Genomic DNA, 20,662 nt, shown 5'->3' with positions numbered 1-20,662 from the left:
TTAATGATTCTGTGTATAATCATATGAGAAGGGTTTCTTTCCTGGCCCAACCTATTCTGTTCTCTTCCCCACCACACCATGCTCTCTAGAAGGCAGATTTCTCAGACTGGCCTGACCTTGCATATTCTCCTTGAATTCTCAGGGTTTATTGCCTGCATTCACCTGTTGGTGACTAGAGTATGCTCTCCTGCCACATGGGATTTGATACTTCCATACTGAATTTTTATTTCCTTTTGATTTATTGTCTCCTTGGTGTAGCATACCAGGTAGAATCTAAACATAGGCATCAACTACATAGAAAGTAACACATGCCTAAAAGAAGAAAACATGTTTGGTATTTAAGAGACTGTGCTCTACTCTAAGTGAGGAGGTAAGTTGGATATCAATCTCAAACTCCCAACTGAGATCCTCAAAAATATCAATATTAGTATTACAATTATTATTATTTTGAGAAACATTCTCCTATATCCCAGGGTAGTCTGCTACTCAATCTGTAGTTAAGGATGAATTTTAGTATCTGTCTGTACCTCCTGAGTACTTGTATTACAGGCTTGTGACACCACACCTGATTATCTGTGATGCTGAAGATTGAACCCAGGACCCAGTATGTTCCAAGCCAGTACTCTGCAAACTGAGATATAGCTCTCTATTATTTTTCCTTTTCAAAAATGGGGCCCCATAATATAGGTGATCTGGGAATTAAGTTTAAAGTGATGCTGGCCTAGAACTTCTGATCCTACTCTTTCCAATTTCCACCATGATTAACCTCTCTAAAAGTAATGTGAACATATGACACCATTTAAAATAACAGATTATCATAGAAGGATTTAATGTGCTTTGGGGCTGGAGGATGAAGTTCTGTTGGGAGTGTGAGTGCCTGGCATCTACGGCAGGTTTTCAATGTGGAAGAAAGAGAAATGTAGTGGGTAGCCTTTCCAGCTTGGATCTGGAAGTTCCAACCCCCATTAAAACTCTGGCAACTGTCATGCCTACGAGGCAGGGCGAGGGGAGGCGCCTGGGTATCGGAGAGCTTGATGGGCCAGCGCTCTCTCTGTGCACTCTTTCGGGGCCAGGATGGTGAATGGTGAAGGTGGACTGTGAAGAGCTCCGGAGAAACGCTGGATTGCATTACACCTTCCCCAGACCCTGCGACCTACCCATTACTTAATTTGTGAGTTACGCCATTAAATAAATATCCTTTTAACTACGTGGAGTGGCCAAAATAATTTCTCCAATAGAGAAACTCATATTGGACCCATTCTACTTTGTGATGAATATTTTCTGTAGGGAAGAGAAGAGTAAGAAATCATAAAGGAAAGATAGTGAGGCTCCAAAAAATAAAATGCAGAAAAAGTCTTCGGGTAACCTCAATGGACAAGATCAATTATTTCAAGTGAAGGGTTTCATACTCTGCCAATAACAAAAATAGGCAAGCCGGTTACCTATTATCCACATGCCTACTTAAAAACCTTGTGTTTAGGTTATGTCTTGGTGGCCCATTCCTTAAATCCCAACACTCAGGAGACAGTAGGATCTCTGTGACTTTGAGGTCAGCATGGCATATAGAGTTCTAGATCCGCCAGAGCTCTAATACAGGCAGTGGGACACGGTCCTGTGCTCATTGCATGAATTGGCTGTTTGAAACTTGGAGTTTATGCAGGGTCGCTTAGCTTGGCCTGGGAGGAGGTGTTGACCTCAATCCTTGGGGGAGGCTTTTCCTTGGAGGTGTTGGCAATGGGGGGAAGACTGGGGGGAAAGGGAGCGGGGCGGGTGGGGGGAGAACAAGGGAATCCGTGGCTGATATGTAGAACTGAATTGTATTGTAAAGTAAAATAATATTTAAAAAAAAAAGAAGAAATAAAGGAATATAATGGATGACTTTGGTATTTAATAAAGAACCCACCACAAGAGAAAAACTTCTGTGGAATTGTAGATGTAACCAACCGCCTTATTAAATAAGAAACACAGAACCAATGTAAAAGAGAAAGCCAAGAAATCAGAGCTCAGAGCTAAAATCTCACCCTTCCTCCTGAGGTGTTATAAGCTTCCTGAAAGAGAGCTATTTCCCTGTGTGTAAGTCGTTTCATAGTCATTCTGCCTTCTCATTGGTTATAAACCCAAACAGGTGACTGCATCATCACTGTCTGTATGTACAGCCCTCTAGGTCTTAAAGGCCTATACTATGCTCTCCTGCCACATGGTATTTGATACTTCTATACTGAATTTTTATTTCCTTTTGGTTTATTGTCTCCTTGGTGTAGCATTCCAGCAAGAATCTAAACATAGGCATCAACTACATAGAAAGTAACACATGCCTAAAAGAAGCAACCATATTTGATGTTTAAGAGACTGTGCTCTACTCTAAGTGAGGAGGTAAGTTGGATATCAATCTCAAACTCCTAACTGAGATCCTCAAAAATATCATTATTAGTATTACAAATATTAATATCATTATTTTGACAAACAGTCTCGTATATCCCAGGGTGGTCTTCTACTCAATCTGTCATTAAGGATGAATTTCAGTATCTGTCTGTACCTCCTGAGTACTGGAATTACAGGCGTGTGACACCACACCTGATTATCTGTGATGCTGAAGATTGAACCCAGGACCTAGTACATGCCAAGGCAGTACTCTGCAAACTGAGATATAGCTCTTTCCATTTTTTTTCCTTTTCAAAAATGGGGCCACATAATATTGGTAATCTGGGAATCAAGTTTTAAGTGATGCTGTCCTAGAACTTCTCATCCCATTGCTTCCAATTTTCACCATGATTAACCTCTCTAAAAGTAATCTGAACATATTATACCATTTAAAATAACAGATTATCATAGAAAGATTTAATGTGCTTTGGGGATGGAGGATGAAGTTCTCTTGAGAGAGTGAGTGCCTGGCATCTAAGGCGGGATTTCAATGAGGAAGAAACTGAGTATATGAAGAAATATGAGTATATTGGACCCATTTTACTTGGTGATTAATATTTTCTGTATGCATGAGAAGAGTAAGACATCATAATGGAAAGGCAATGGTGTTCCAAAAATAAGATGCAGAAAAATATCTCCTGGTAAACTCAATGGAATAGATCAATTATTTAAAGTCAAGGTTTTGATCCTCTGCCATTGATAAAAAAAGGCAAGTAGCTCTCCTGTTATCCACAGACCTATTAAAAAAACCTGTGTTTAGGCTAGTTCTTGGTGGCACATTCCTTTAGTTCATTCATTCAGGAGGTAGGAGGATGTCTGTGAGGTCTAAGTCAGTATGGTCTACACAGTGAATTCCAGGACAGCAGAGCTGTTACTCAGAGAAAGACTGTCTTGGAAATAAAAAAAAAAAGGAAAGAAAAAACAACAAAAAATCAAAACAAAAAACAAAAACACAAAGCAACACACATAAAAACAACAACAATAACAAAATCCCTGGTTTTAGTAGGTTGATGTCAGCATTTCAATGTAAGTGGACCATTGTATTTTTCTAGGATCATACTGTAATGGTTTTGAACTGAAACACTGATAATGTCCTCAAAACATAGAACACTGAAAATAGATTGATACTTATGACCTTGCATAAAATCCAACTGCATGTGGATCAAACACATCAACATAAAACCACATATACTGGACCTAATAACACAGAAAGTGGGGAATGGTCTTGAACTGGCAGACAAGAGAAAGGACTTCTAAACAGAACACCAATAGTACAGTCACTAAAAACAACAATTAATAAAAGGAACCTCATGGAACTGAAGAGCATCTGTTTGGCAAAGGACACCATTTGTCACAAGGACAAAGTGTCAACCTAGAGAATAGGAAAAGATTTTTGCCAACTATACACACTATAGATGGATAATATCTAAATAAGTAAAGAACAAAAAATAACTGGACATCAAGAAAGCAATGACCTCAGTTAAAAAAGCAGTATATAGCTAAACAGAGAATTGAGGAAAGTGAAAATACAACCTCCACTTCAGGAAGCCTTCACCCTGTACCCACACTTCCTAATCCTCAGACCCCCAAAGAGGAAGATCAGAGAGTCCTGAAAAAGCTTAGATCACACCCATATGTTCACTTAAATGAATAAAATCACCTGCCTTTTTGGCCCTGGCATTCTCAAAGGCAGAATCTAAATGGCTTCTATGATCTAATCAACTAGGGTTAAGGCTTTCCAGGATCTGGCAATGATTTTGGAGGCAAAGAAAATTGCCTAAGGGGAAGCAGTAGGCACCATCTCTTGGTCTCCTATCAGGTAACACCTGTGATTGTAGACATTTTAATTCAAACACTGGGAAGATGCTACAGTGAAGCAAGAGCATGAATGATATCACAGTTCCTGACTTCATCTGGAGGATTCCTCCGAACTCAGTTTGTAATAATCATTATCTGAACCATATTTCTAACTACAAACCTCAAAAAATCTTTACATTCAGGACATCTTCACTAGTCTAGAATTTATTAAGTTACATTTATTTTTTTTGTCTTCCTCATCCTCATCCTTTTATACACTCTTTAGAATCTATTTTAACATACTCATTATGGTTCCTCCTGCTCTCTAAATACTACACATATCTCTATGTCCACAACTGGCTTGCCACATAAATAATACAAAAGAACCTTATCCTGCCAGTCCTCTTAATGGTTAACCCCAAAGGTCGGGTCTTACACCAGTGACGGGATGAACTTGCCAGTGAGAACAAGAGCAAGAAGACAAATAGCAAAGATGAAAGAATTTCCTTCTTCCATGTCCTTTATACAGGCTTCCAACAGAAGGTACAGCTAAGATTTAAGATGAATTCTCACATCTCAAATCATCTGAGTTTAGGTGGGGTTTCCTAATTCCAATGATTCAATCAATAAAATTTCCTCACAAGACAAATCATAGCATCTTGGGTTTTGTTCATTAAACATCTTTTTTTTCCCTTACCACTCTTTTTTGTTTGTTAGTTTGTTTTTCTATTTTTTTGTAGAAAGGGTTTCTCTGTTCAGCTTTGGAGCCTGTCTTGGAATGAAATCTGTAGTCCATGCTAGCCTGAAACTCTCAGAGACATGACAGCCTCTGCCTCCTGAGTGTTAAGAATAAAGTCCTGTGTTACCAACATCCCCTCCCTGGCTTCCCCATGTAGTTTTTTTTTTTTTTTTTTTTTTTTTGAAAGCAAGAAGGAAAGAACAGAGAGGGGAGTGGGTAGAAAAAGGGATGAGTTTGAAGAAATTGCAGTTGCGATTGAATTTGATAAACATAAGTTGAAGTAAATTCTTAAGGAATTATTAGGAATTTTTTAATGTTGATATTTGCTAAAATCATAGATTGATATCATTAACTGTTAAATTCTAAAAGGTAAACCAAAATTATAAGCACATCACAAAATATTAGAAACAGTAAAATATTGTAGTAAACTTGCTTTTCATTTTTTTCTTTGAAGATAAGTTCTCACTGTATATTCCAGGCAGGCTTGAACTGAAACTCCTCCTGCTTCAACAGCCCAATTGCTAGCACTCTTGATTTAAAGGTGTGACCTACCAAACCCAGATAAGAAGTGTGACTCAGCAAAACTTGTGGAGGATTATTTTGTGAGGATTCGCCATAGATTTAATTCAATCTTCCATCCAATTAGATTACTGCTATTTCCAGTGGGTGTGGTCTCTGGAGAGTATATAAGGACACCCAGTGTCCAGCCAGGTTCATTCTTCTCTAAACCAGACAGAGTGTGTTTCCATACCTTCTGGATCCTAGACTTCTAGATCCTTCTAGCCCACACATTGAGGGTCACACCACAGAACTGAGCTAATATTGTTGTGTGCCCAACAGACACTGCTGAGACCAGAGACTATTCCCTGGGAAAATGGAGTCAGACATCTCCCAAGCCTTCCAGGAAGAACTCACCTGCTTCATCTGCCTGAGCTGCCTGACAGAGCCAGTCACCATAAGCTGTGGCCACAGCTTCTGTCGAGCCTGCCTCCAGCTTTCCTGGGAGGACACCCAACTTCCAGTCCACTGCCCTATGTGTCGGGAACCATGCCAACAGAAGGAAATGAGAACCAACATTGTTCTGAAGAAGCTGGTGTCCATTGCCAGACAAGCCAGCCTCATGAAGGACCTGAGCTCTGAGGAGCATAAGTGTGTGAGCCACAAGGAGACAAAGAGGATCTTCTGTGTTGAGAGCAGGATCTTCCTCTGTCAGCTCTGCTCTAACTCCCATGAGCACAGAGGTCACAGACATTGTACCATTGAGGCAACTGCTCAAGAACAAATGGAAAGACTTCTGAAGCAGATGGCAGCTTTATGGGAGAAGATCCAAGAAAATCAAGAGGATATCGAGGCAGAGATGGAAAGAAAAACTTTGTGGATGGACTATGTGACACTGCGGGAAGAAATGATCAGGTCAGAGTATAGGGAGCTGCATCCATTCCTCTGTGAAGAGGAAGAGAAACATATCGAGTGCATGAGAAAGGAAGGTCAATGTGTGTTAGAGAAACTGAGGAAGAGTGAAGCCATGATGCTCCAAAAGAGCAAAGAACTAAGAGAAATGTTTCAGGAGCTGATGGCAATGTCCCAGGAGCCATATGTGGTACTGCTCCAGGGTTTGGATGACATGGTCAAAAGGAGTGAGTCAATGCAGCTGAGCATGCCGGAAGGATGGGAACCCGAACTCAGTGCCCTACCCATCATTGGACTGACTGAAAGGTGCAAGCAATTCCAGGTGCAGATTTTCTTTGACAATGTAACCACCACCCATTCCAACATGAACCTATTTAATGTCTTGAGGGAATTCAGCTCAGGACCTCACCTTGAGGATACATCTGCGGATTCTGTTGGATGCTATTCGGCTTGCTGGGGATCCTCAGAGTTCAACTCAGGGAAATATTACTGGGAGGTGGATTTGCAGGACTCTGGGGACTGGGCTGTAGGGGTCTGTGAGGATTCCTGGTTAAGGAATACAAACCAAATGATTGACTCTGAGGATGCCTTTCTTCTTGTGTGTATGAAGGAGGGTAATCATTACAGTCTCCTTACCACATGCCCTCTATATTGGCACTATGTAGAGAGGCCCCTGGGCAGGGTTGGGGTGCTGCTGGATTGTGAGCGTGGATGTTTAAGTTTCATGAATGTTGCCAAGAGTTCCCTCATATACAGGTACCCCCCTGGCACCTTCAAAAACCCTGTCCAGCCTTTCTTCTCCAGTGGCCATGAAGGGAGAACCTTTAATCCAGCACATTAGTGATTTTGTAAATATTTCCTACTGTACTGTTATCCTTTTTATTGCTATTAAATAATAAAATACAGTTAAATGGAAAAATGTTTGTTTCTTTCTTTACATACACTGCATTTGAGTACATGTCTAAAAGAGGGTTCACCATAGCTATGGAGCCACATGGGACTGGACTAGGCCTCCGGTTACTGGAGACAGTTGTTTAGCTTCAACTGTTTGGGGGAGCCACAGGCTGGGGATCAGGATCCATCCCTGTTGCATGATTGGGCTTTTTAGAGCCTAGTGTTTAAGGTGTGACACCTTGTGCATCCTTGGTTCAGAGGGTGGGCCTTGGAACTGTCTCAGCTGAATGTACCCTGCTCTGCTGAATCCCCATGGGAGACCTTAAACTGGGGGAGGTGGGAATGGGGGTGCATTGAGGGGAAAGCTGGTGTTGGGGAAGAATGAGGCCGGGTGATCTGTGGTTGGTATGTAAAAAATGAGTAGAAAATTTCTTAATAATATTAATAAAAGAAAAAAATAAAAGTGGGTACAGAGACATAGCTCACATTTCTAATAATGGTACTCCATAGTTTCCAGTTTTTGTTGTTTGTTTTGTTGAGACATGGTCACACTCTATATTTTTAGCTCTCATGGGACTCACTCAATATGCAGATATCAAACTCAAAAATGTCCAGGTTCCTCTGCCTGACAAGTACTGGGATTAAAGGCATGCACTGCCTTTTCCAGTTCAGTATCAGTTTATATGTATCACTACCTTTTCCTCTTTCCTAATCTTTGAAATTGAAAATTTGATCCAGGCTGAACATTAACAAGATGCCTAGCTATTCTAAAAATGTATACATTTAGTACAATATCATATTAATATAAATGGCATGATAGCAGTTTAAGAAGAAATAAAGGACTACAGTAGATGTGGTTATATTGTGTTCCCCAAAATATTTTGTACCTTAATAAACTTATCTTGGGTCAGAGAACAGAAAAGCCACCAGTTAGGCATTGATAGCACACGTCTTTAATCCTAGCATTCCAGAGACAGAAAACCCTCTGGATCTCTGTGAGTTCAAGGCCCCATTGAAAACAGCCAGGCATGGTGACTCATGCCTTTAATCCCAGGAAGCCAGCCTTTAATCCCAGAGAGTGGTGGTAGAAAGCAGAAAGATATATAAGGCATGAGGACGAGAAACTAGAAGCATTTGGCCTGGTTAAGCATGTGGCTGGTTAAGCATTCAGGCTTTTAAGCAGCAGTTCAGCTGAGAGACATGGGAATGAGGACACAGAAGCTTCCAGTCTGAGGAAACAGAGTCTTCCGGTCTGAGGAAACAAGACCAGCTGAGAAGTTGACCATGTGAGGTTAGCTATGGCTTGTTCTGTCTCTCTGATCTATCAGCATGTACCCCAATAACTCGCCTCACATTTGATTTTAATAATAAGAGCTTCTAAGATTCATGCTACAGTAGATGACGTTGGTATTTAATAAAGAATCCATCAAAAGAGAAGAACTGTGGGATATTAGTTCAAGATATGATACATTTGTTTATGTTGTATAATATTTGTTTAATGATGCAAAGATATGTTGCATTTGTTTAACACTGTAAGTCCATGTTGCTTTGCCTGTCGAAAATACCTGATTGGTCTAATAAAGAACTGAATGGGCAATTGCTAGGCAGGAGAGAGATAGATGGGGCAGCCAGTCAGAGAAAATAAATAGGAGAATAAGAGAAGAGGAAGTACTGAGGAAAGGAGAAGGAGAGAAAGATGCTGAGGAGCAGCTACCCAGCCATACCGCCAGAAGCAGACTAAAAGGTAAAAAAAAGATATACAAAAATAGAAAAAGGTAAAGGCCCAGAGGGAAAAGTTAGACTGGATCATTTAAGATAAGAAAAACTGTTTTTAAACAAGCCAAGCTAAGGCCCGATATTCATAAGGAAGAATATTTCTCCATGTGATTATTTGGGAGCTGAGTGTTAGACCCCAGAAGGAGTAAAGAATAAAAGAAAAAATCTAGAGAAAATAAAGAAAGCTGTAATAAATGGTGGTAAAGTGTTTATGAATTATGTACAAAGCACAAATCCCATCTCATATATTCTGCATGATGTATTTCAAACGATAGATGAATGAACAAAGCATTAGGAACTAATATTATAGAACATTGATGTACAAAATAAGGAAGTTAGTTTGTACACATGCATTTTGTATATATTTGTACATGTTTGGGCAAGTGTGCAAATGTGTGCAGTTGCTTATGCACATGCTTGAGCTTGCATACTTAGAGTAGAAACCGATGGTAGAGTCTTCTCTAATTGTCCTCCACCTTATTTTTGATAAAGAACCTCAAATTCAGCCTAGAAATGTTAATTGACCACTGCCTGGTAGTGAGCTCCAAATACCTTCCTATGACTGATTCCTAGTGCTGAGACTGCATACACACACACACACACACACACACACACACACACACACACACACACGACAGTGCCTTAGTCTCTAGGTGCTAAGAATCCAAACTCATGTCCTGTTGCTTGAACAAGCATTTTACTGACCAGACCATCCCTCAAGGCCCTAAAAGTTACTTTTTAAATAAATTGTGACTAAGGTTTTAAATAAATGAGTTTATGGGGGTTGGACATTCTTATTCAAACTGCCACACTAGTGAGTGAGCTTGCTTTATCTACTTTTGTATAGTTTAGAAACCATTACACAGGAAATGATATAGTGATATATTGTGTACTCAAAAACAATTGCCTGGGGATCAGAGGACAGATCTAACCACTAGATTAGACAAAAAGGCCAAACAGTGGTGACACACAACTTGATGCTATCACTTGAGAGGCAGAGATCCATCTAGATCTATGTGAGTTGAAGGCCTCACCTGAAACAGAGCCAGACAATGGTCACATATCCCTTAATTCCTATCTAGATCTCTGTGAGTTCAAGACTACACTGGAAACAGAGACAGGCAGTGGTGGCACATAACTTTAATCCCAGTACTGGGAAGCACTCAGGCCTTTAATCCCAAGAAGTGATGTCAAGGCACAGAAAGATATATAAGGAGTTGTCCTGGTTTAGTTTGAATTTGTGATGTTCCTGCTTCAGTCTTTTATGTAATTGGTCCTCATAATAACTACTTTGATGAATGACTCTGTATTATCAAATGAGAAGGGTTTCTTTCCTGGCCCCACCTATTCTGTTGTGTTTCCTACCACAACATGTTTTCTTAAGGTAGATTTCTCAGACTGGCCTGACCTAGTACAGTCTCCTGGAAATCCCCACTTTTATTGCTTGCAATCACCTTTTGGTAACTACAGTATGCTCTCCTGCCACATAGTATTTGATACTTCTATACTGCATTTTTAATTTGTGTTCAATATATTGTCTCATTGGTGTGGGAAACAAGCATGTTTCTAAACATAGGAATCAACTACATAGCAAGTAACACATGCCTAAAAGAGGAAATCATTTTTGATAATAAGAGATTGTGCTCTAATGTAAGTGAAGAAGAAAGGCTGATATCAAGCTCAAACTCCCAACTGAGTTCCTCAAAATTATTATTAGGATTATTATTGGTATTTTGAGAAACATTCTCCTCTGTCCCAGGCTGGTCTGCTACTCAATGTGTAGTTAAATATGACCTTTAGTGTTTGCCTCTGCCTCCTGAGTTTACATGCAGATGAAATCACACCTGATTATATGTGATGCTTAAGATTGAACCCAGAAACTAGTACATGCTAAGCAAGTACTTTGCAAACTGAGATGTAGCCCTTTCCATTTTTTTTTCCTTTTTAAATATAGTTCCAAATAATATTAGTTATCTTGGATTCAATTTGTAAGCGATAAGGGCTTTGAACTCCTGATACTCATGTTTCCAATTTCTGCCACAATTAACCTCTCTAAAAGTAATTTAAACATTGTATACCTTTTTAAATAGCAGATTACCATATAAGTATATAAGGTGCTTTGGTGCTGGAGGATGAATGTCAGTTGGGAGAGTGAGTGCCTGGCATCTAAGGCAGGATTTCAATGTGGAAGAAAGAGAAACTCACATTGGACCCATTCTACTTTGTGATGAATATTTTCTGAAGAGAAGAGAAGAGTAAGAAATCATAAAGGAAAGATAGTGAGGCTCCAAAAAAATAAAGTGCAGAAAAAGTCTCATGGTAACCTCAATGGAATAGATCAATTATTTCAAGTGAAGGGTTTCATACTCTGCCAATCATAAAAATAAGCAAGCCGCTTACCTATTATTCACATGCCTACTTAAAAACCTTGTGTTTAGGTCATGTGATCTTGGCCCATTTCTTCAATCCCAACACTCAGGAGACAGGAGGATCTCTGTCAGTTTGAGGTCAGCATGGCATATAGAGTTCCAGTACTGCCAGAGCTTTAACACAGAAAACACCTGTCTTGAAAAAAACAAATCAAAAAACAATACAACAAAAACACCTCACCTCAGGGAAACAAAAAACAAAAACAACAACAAAAACATGGGTTTAAGTAGGAGTATGTCAGCATTCCAGTGTAGATAGACCATTGTATTTTTCTAGGATCATACTGTAATGGTTTTGACCTGATACATTGATAATGTCCTCAAAACACAGAACACTGAACATATATCTATACTGATGGCCTTGCATAAAATTCAGCTCCATGTAGATCAAACACAACAACATATACCACATATACTGAACCTAATAGAAGAGAAAGTGGGGAATAATCTTGAACTCATAGACACAGGATTGGCCTTCTAAACAGACAACCAATTGTACAGTTAGTAAAAGCAACAATTAATAAAGGGAACTGAAAAGCTTCTGTTTGGAAAGGACACCATCACTGGGACAAAGTGATACCCTAGAAAAGAGGAAAAGATTTTTACCAACTCCACTCACTATAAATGGATAATATTTTAAAAATAAAGAACCTAAAAAACTGGACATCAAGGAAGCAATTAACTCATTTAAAAATAGAGTATAGAGTTAAAAGGAGAATTCTCGAAGGTGGAAATACAACCTACACTTCAAGATGCTTTCTTTCATCCTGTATCAAACTTTGAAATCCTCAGACCCCCAAAGAGGAGGAATAGAGGGCTCTGCACAGAGCTCAGCTCACACCCCAAAAATTCACTTAAATGAAACAAATCATTTGCTTTTTTGCCCTGGTATTATCAAAGGCAGATTCTAAATGAATTCTATGATCTAATCAACAAGGTTCAAGGCTTTCTAGCATCTGCCTATGACCTTGGAGGCAAAGAAAATTTCCTGAGGGAAAACAATGGACTCCATCTCTTGGTCTCCTATCATGTAACACCTGTGAATGTAGGGATTTTAATTCAAACACTGGGAAGATGTTACATAGAAGTAAAAGCATGAATGATAACTCAGGTCCTCACTTCATCTGTAGGATTCCCATTTTACACACTCTTTGGAATCCATCTTAAGATACTAATAATGACTCCTGAGGCTCTCTAAATTCTCAACATATCTCAGTGACAACTACTGGCTTTCCACATAAATAATACAAACCATACAAACCAAAAGTTGGGTCTTACACCAATGAAGGGATGAACTTGCCAGTGAGAAGAAGAGCAAGAAGACAAATAGCAAAGATGAAAGAATTTCCTTCTTCCATGTCCTTTATACTGGCTGCCAACAGAAGGTACAGATAAGATTTAAGATGAATTCTCACATCTCAAATCATCTGAGTTTGGGTGGGGTTTCCTAATTCCAGTGATTCAATCAAGAAAATTTCCTCACAGGACAAGTCATAACCTCTTGGATTTTGTTCATTAAACACATTTTTTTTTGGTTTTTCTTTCCTTTCCTTCTTTGTTTCTTTGTTTCTTTCTTTCTATTTTTCTATTTTCTAGACAGTGTTTCTCTGTGCAGCATTACAGCCTGTCTTGTAACACAGTCTGTAGACCAGGCTAGCCTCAGACTAACAGTGATCTGCCTGCCTCTGCCTCTTGAGTGTTAAGATTAAAGGCGTGTGCCACCAGCCCCTGGCTTTCCCCATGTGTTTCTTAAAAAAAAAAAGAAAAAGGAAAGAACAGAAAGGGGGTGGGTAGAAAAAGGGATGAATCTGGAAGAAATTGCAGTTGAGGTGAATTTGATAAACATGAGTTGAAGTTCATTCTCAAGGAATTATTAGGAATTTTTTAATGTTGATATTTGCTAAAATCACAGATTGATATCATTAACTGTTAAATTGGAAAAGGTAAACCGAAATTATGAGCACATCACAAAATATTAGAAACAGTGAAATTTTGTAGTAGAATTGCTCTTTTTTATTTTTAAACATAAGTTCTCACTGTATATTCCAGGCAGGCCTTGAACTAAAACTCCTCCTGCCTGAACAGCCCAATTCCTAGGACTCTTGATTTAAAGGTGTGACCTATCAAACCCAGATAAGAAGTGTGACTCAGCAAACCTGTGGAGGATTATTTTGTGAGGATTCGCCATAGATTTAATTCAATCTTCCATCCAATTAGATTAGTGCTATTTCCAGTGGGTGTGGTCTCTGGAGAGTACATAAGGACACTCCAGGGTCCAGCCGGGTTCATTCTTCTCTAGACCAGACAGAGTGTGTTTCCATACCTTCTGGCTCCTAGACTTCTAGATCCTTCTAGCCCACACATTGAGGGTCACACCACAGAACTGAGCTAATATTGTTGTGTGCCCACCAGACACTGCTGAGACCAGAGACTATTCCCTGGGAAAATGGAGTCAGACATCTCCCAAGCCTTCCAGGAAGAACTCACCTGCTTCATCTGCCTGAGCTGCCTGACAGAGCCAGTCACCATAAGCTGTGGCCACAGCTTCTGTCAAGCCTGCCTCCAGCTTTCCTGGGAGGACACCCAACTTCCATTCCACTGCCCTATGTGTCGGGAACCATGCCAACAGCAGGAAATGAGAATCAACATTGTCCTGAAGAAGCTGGTGTCCATTGCCAGACAAGCCAGCCTCATGAAGGACCTGAGCTCTGAGGAGCATAAGTGTGTGAGGCACAAGGAGATAAAGAGGATCTTCTGTGTTGAGAGCAGGATCTTCCTCTGTCAGCTCTGCTCTAACTCCCATGAGCACAGAGGTCACAAACATTGTCCCATTGAGGCAGCAGCTGAAGATGAAATGGAAAGACTTCTGAAGCAGATGGCATCTTTATGGGAGAAGATCCAAGAAAATCAAGAGGCTATCGAGGCAGAGAACAGAACAACAACTTTGTGGATGGACTATGCGAGTCTGCGGGAAGACATGATCAGGTCAGAGTATGGAGAGCTGCATCCATTCCTCTGTGAAGAGGGAGAGAAACATATCGAGTGCATGAGAAAGGAAGGCATATGTGTGTTAGAGAAACTGATAAAGAGTGAAGCCAGGATGGTCCAAAAGGGCAAAGAACTAAGAGATATGTTTCAGGAGCTGATGGCAATGTCCCACGAGCCATATGTGGTACTGCTCCAGGGTTTGGATGACATGGTCAGAAGGAGTGAGTCAATGCAGCTGAGCATGCCCAAGGGTATGCAACCTGAATTCAGTGCCCTACCCATCACTGGACTGACTGAGAGGTGCAAGCACATCCAGGCGCACATTTTCTTTGACCAGATAACCACGTTCCATTACAAGATGAACCTATTTAATGTCTTGAGAAAATTCAGCTTCGGACCTCACCATCAGGATACATCTGAGGGTTCTGTTGGATGCTATTTGGCTTCCTGGGGATCCTTGAAGTTCGTCACAGGGAAATATTACTGGGAGGTGGATTTGCAGGGCTCTGGGGACTGGGCTGTAGGGGTCTGTGAGGATTCCTGGTTAAGGAATACAAACCAAATGACTGACTATGAGGGTGCCTATCTTCTTGTGTGTGTGAAGGAGGGTAATCATTACAGTCTCCTCACCACATGCCCAGTATTCCGGCACTATATAGAGAGGCCACTGGGCCGGGTTGGGGTTCTCCTTGATTGTGTGGATGAATGTTTAAGTTTCGTTAATGTTGCCAAGAGTTCCCTCATATATAAGTACCCACCAGGCGCCTTCAAAGACCTTGTCCAGCCTTTCTTCTCCAGTGGCCTTAGAGGGAGAACCTTTAATCCAGCACATTAGGCTTTTTGTAAATATTTCCTACAGTACTGTTATCTCTTTTATTGCTATTAAAAAATAAAATACTATTATCTTGGAAAAAATGGTTATTTCTTTACAGACACTGCATTTGAGTGCATGTCTAAAATAGGGTTCACTGTGGAGTGATCACTGGCCTAGACTAGGCCTCTGGTTTCTGGAAACAGTTGTTTAGCTTGCGCTGTTTGGGGGGAGGGGGGGCCCAGGTAGTAAAATCAGGATCCATTCCTGGTGCATGAGTGGGCATTTTGGAGCCACGTGCCTAAGGTGTGACACCTTGTGCATCCTTGGTTCAGAGGGGAGGGCCTTGGAACTGCCTCAGCTGAATGTACCATGCTCTGTTGAGTCCCCATGGGAGAGCTTAAAATGGAGGGGGTGGGAATGAGGGGTGCCTAGGGGGGGGGAGGCTTGGGTTGGGGGAGATTGAGGACGGCTGATCTGTGGTTGGTATGTGAAATGAATAGAAAAATTCTTAATAAAAATAAGAAAAGAAAAAATAAAAAGAGGTTACAGAGACATAGCCCACATTTCTAATAATGTTACTCCATAGTTTCCAGTTTTTGTAGTTTGTTTTGTTGAGACATGGTCACACTATAACTTCTTGGTTTGACTGGTACTCACTCATGTAGGCCTCAAACTCAAACATGTCCAGCGGCCCCTGCCGGGGGAGTGCTAGGACTAAAAGCTTGCACCACCCGATCCAGTACAATATCAGTTTATATTTGTAACTACCTTTTCCTCTTCCTTTTCTCTGAAATTGAATATTTGACCCAGTCTGAACATTGACAAGATGCCTAGCTATTCTAAAAATGTTTGAAATTCTTACAATATTAGAATAATATAAATGGTATCACAGTTCTTTAAGAAGAAATATCATTCAAGGACTGAGAGATCTGGATGCAGAGTTCCACAGCTAGGCCCTGGGTAGAGCTCCGGGATTCTATTTAGCGAGGAAGAGGAGGGTTTATATGAGCGAGATATGTTGAAACCAAGGTTGGATAAGGCATAGGGACCTATAGCAAAATGAATAGAAACACATGAACTATATTCCAATGGCTGAGGGGTCCCCAACTGGATCAGGCCCTTGAATGGGTAAGACAGTTGATTGGCTTGATCTGTTTGGGAGTCATCCAGGCAGGGGGCCAGGGTCCTGTGTTCATTGCATGAGTTGGCTGTTTGACACCTGGGGCTTATGCAGGGTTGCTTAGCTCAGTATTGGAGGAGGGGACTGGACCAGCCTGTACTGAGTTTACCAGGTTTACCTCAGTCCTTGGGAAAGGCTTTGCCCTGGAGGAGGTGGGAACGGGGTTAGCTTGGGGTGAAGGAGAGAGGTGCAGGAGGCGGGTGAACAAGAGAATCAGTGTCTCATATGGAGAACTGAATTGTATTGTAAAGTAAAATAAAGTAAAAAAATAAATAAATAAAGGAATACAATGGATGACTTTCCTATTTTATAAAGAACCCATCACAAGAGAAAAACTTCTGTGGAATATTAATTGAAGATATGTTACATTTTTTTGCTGTGTAATATTTGTTTAATGATGCAAAGATGTGTATCATTGGTTTAACACAGTGAGTCTGTGTTACTTTGCCTGTCTAAAATACCTGATTGGTCTAAGAAAGAACTGAATGGCCAGTAGCTAGGCAGGAGAGGGATAGCTGGGACTGCCAGTCAAAAATCAATAAATAGAAGGAGAATAAGAGAAGAGAAAAAAGTGAGAAATGGAGAAAGAGAGGATGATGCTGGAGACCAGCCACCTACCCATCCAGCCACACAGCCAGAAGCAGAGTAAGAGGTAAAGAAAACTTATACAAAAACTGAAAAATGTAAAAGCCCATCAGCAAAAGTTAGACTGGCTAATTTAAGATAAGAAGTGCCGCTTTCAAACAAGCCCAGCTAAGGCCGGGCATTCATAACGAAGAATATTTCTCCATGGGATTATTTCAGAGCTTAGTGGCAGGTTATAGTGGTTAGTTTACAGATTTCTTTCCACAATCCAACCTCCTGAAAGATAAAGTGATAGTCAATAGTGAAAGTGCACTTATGGGATGGCATAAACTTGGAACAAGTTCCCTCAAACAATATTAAACCCTCAACATCTGTTGGGTGATGTGTTGTGATAAGGAGATTTGGGGCACCGAGAAAATGATGACACAAGAATCCCACAGGGCCACGGCAGGGGTCTTTGTTTGTTTAGATTTTTGTTTTCATTTGGTTACTTGATTTTGAGTTGGGTTTCCATTAGGTGATCCAGGGGTAATATGAATCTGTGATATTCCTGCTTCAATCTTTCATGTAATTGGTCCTCATAATAATTACTTTGAATAATGTCTCTGTGTATTATCAAATGAGAAGGGTTTCATTCCTGGCCCAACCTATTCTGTTTTCTTCCCCACCACACAATGCTCTCTAGAAGGCAGATTTCTCAGACTGGCCTGACCTACTCTAGTCTCCTTGAATTCTCAGGGTTTATTGCCTGCATTCACCTGTTGGTGACTAGAGTATGCTCTCCTGCCACATGGTATTTGATACTTCTCTACTGATTTTTTTTATTTCCTTTTGATTTATTGTCTCCTTGGTGTAGCATACCAGCAAGAATCTAAACACAGGCATCAACTACATAGAAAGTAACACATGCCTAAAATAAGCAACCATATTTGATATTTCTGAGACTGTGCTCTACTCTAAGTGAGGAGGTAAGTTGGATATCAATCTCAAACTCCTAACTGAGATCCTCAAAAATATCAGTATTAGTATTACAAATATTATTATTATTATTTTGAGAAACATTCTCCTATATCCCTGGCTGGTCTACTACTCAATCTGTAGTTAAGGATGAATTTCAGTATCTGTCTTTACATCCTGAGTACTCGAGTTACAGGCCTTTGACACCACTCCTGATTATCTGTGATGTTGAAGATTGAACCCAGGACCTAGTACATGCAAAGCCACTACTCTACAAACTGAGATATAGCTATTTCCATTTTTTTCCTTTTCAAAAATGGGGCCACATAATATTGGTGATCTGGGAATCAACTTTTAATTGATGCTGTCCTAGAACTTCTGATCCTAATGCTACCAATTTCCACCATGATTATCCTCTCTAAAAGTAATCTGAACATATTATACCATTTAAAATAACAGATTATCATAGAAGGATTTAATGTGCCTTGGGGCTAGAGGATGAAGTTGTCTTGAAAGAGTGAGTGCCTGGCATCTAAGGCAGGATTTCAATGAGGAAAAAAACTGAGTATATGTAGAAATATGAGTATATTCGACCCATTTTACTTGGTGATTAATATTTTCTGTAGGGATGAGAAGAGTAAGAAATCATAATGGAAAGGCAATGGTGTTCCAAAAATAAGATGCAGAAAAATATTTCCTAATAAACTCAATGGAATAGATCAATTATTTAAAGTCAAGGTTTTGATCCTCTGCTATTGATAAAAACAGGGAAGCAGCTCACCTGTTATCTACAGGCCTAATAAAAAACCCTATGTTTAGGCCATGTCTTTGTGGAACATTCCTTTAGTTCATACACTCAGGAGGTATGAGGAATGTCTGTGAGGTCCAAGTCAGTATGGTCTACACAGTGAGTTCCAGGACAGCAGAGCTGTTACTCAGAGAAAGACTGTCTTGGAAATAAAAGAAAAGGAAAGAAAAAACAACAACAAAAAATCAAAACAAAAATCAAAACCAAAAAGCAACAAACATACACAACAACAACAACAACAAAGTCCTTGGGTTTAAGTAAACAGAACAGAACACCAATAGTACAGTCACTAAAAGCAACAATTAATAATAGGGTCCTCATGAAACTGTAAAGCATGTGTGTGGCAAAGGACACATTTGTCACAAGGACAAAGTGACAATCTAGAGAATAGGAAAAGATTTTTGCCGGCTATACACACTATAGATGGATAACATCTAAATAAGTAAAGAACTAAAAAAAAAATGGACTTCATGGAAGCAATTAACTCAGTTAAAAATGCAGTATAGAGCTAAACAGAGAATTGAGGAAAGTGAAAATACAACCTTCACTTGAGGAAGCTTTCATTTGTACCCACACTTCCTAATCCTCAGACCCCCCAAAGAGGAAGATCAGAGAGCCCTGAAAAAGCTTAGCTCACACCCAAATGTTCACTTAAATGAATAAAATTGCCTGCCTTTTTGGCCCTGGTATTCTCAAAGGCAGAATCTAAATGGCTTCTATGATCTAATCAATTAGGGTTAAGGCTTCTTAGGATCTGGCAATGATGTTGGAGGCAAAGAAAATTGCCTAAGGGTAAGCAGTAGGCTTCATCTCTTGCTCTCCTATCATGTAACACCTGTGATTGTAGAGATTTTAATTTACACACTGGAAAGATGCTACAGTGAAGCCAGAGCATGAATGATATCACACTTCCTGACTTCATCTGTAGGATTCTTCCTAACTCAGTTTGGAATAATCCTTATCTGAACCATATTTCTAATGACAAACCTCAAAAAATGTTTACATACAGGACATCTTCACTAGTCTAGAATTTATTAAGGTACATTTAATTTTTATGTCTTCCTCATCCTCATCCTTTTATACACTCTTTGGAATCTATCTTAATATAGTCATTATGATTCCTCCTGCTCTCTAAATACTACACATATCTCTATGTCCACAACTGGCTTGCCACATAAATAATACAAAAGAATCTTATCCTGACAGTCCTCTCAATGGTTAACCCCAAAAGTCGGGTCTTACACCAGTGAAGGGATGACCTTGCCAGTTAGAACAAGAGCAAGAAGACAAATAGTAAAGATGAAAGAGAATTTCTTTCTTCCATGTCCTTTATACAGGCTGCCAACAGAAGGCACAGCTAAGATTTAAGATGAATTCTCCTATCTCAATTCATCTGAGTTTAGGTGGGGTTTCCTAATTCCAGTGATTCAATCAAGAAAATTCCCTAACAAGACATATCATAGCATCTTGGGTTTTGATCATTAAACATCTTTTTTTCCCTTACCAATGTTTTTTGTTTGTTTGTTTGTTTGTTTTCTTACATTTTTCTAGACAGGGTTTCTCTGTTTAGCTTTGGAGCCTGTCTTGAAATGTACTCTGTAGTCCAGCCTAGCCTGAAACTCTCAAAGATATGCTGGTGTCTGTCTCCTGAGTGTTAAGAAGAAAGTCCTGGGCTACCAACATTCCCTCCCTGGTTTTCGAATGTAGTTTTTTTTTTTGAAAGCAAGAAGAAATGAACGAGAGGGGAGTAGGTAGAAAAAGGGATGAATTTGAAGAAATTGCAGTTGCAGTTGAATTTGAAAAACATAAGTTGAAGTAAATTCTTAAAGAATTATTAGGAATTTTTAATGTTTATATTTGCTAA

The 20,662-nt window shown here is 39.9% G+C and overlaps 2 pseudogenes; both read left to right on the top strand.

Annotated features, from left to right (window-relative positions):
- Positions 1-5,831: 5,831 nt before the first annotated feature.
- Positions 5,832-7,208, top strand: LOC102905869 (tripartite motif-containing protein 43 pseudogene; annotated as a pseudogene).
- A 6,863-nt stretch (positions 7,209-14,071) lies between these two features.
- On the top strand, positions 14,072-15,289 carry LOC143268032 (tripartite motif-containing protein 43 pseudogene; annotated as a pseudogene).
- The last annotated feature ends 5,373 nt before the right edge of the window (positions 15,290-20,662 follow it).

This window comes from Peromyscus maniculatus, chromosome 12, assembly GCF_049852395.1.
Source record: "Peromyscus maniculatus bairdii isolate BWxNUB_F1_BW_parent chromosome 12, HU_Pman_BW_mat_3.1, whole genome shotgun sequence".
In the NCBI taxonomy this organism is placed as follows: Eukaryota; Metazoa; Chordata; class Mammalia; order Rodentia; family Cricetidae; genus Peromyscus; species Peromyscus maniculatus.
The sequence above is the reverse complement of the archived record's forward strand: the minus strand, read 5'-3'. Positions and strand labels throughout refer to the sequence as shown.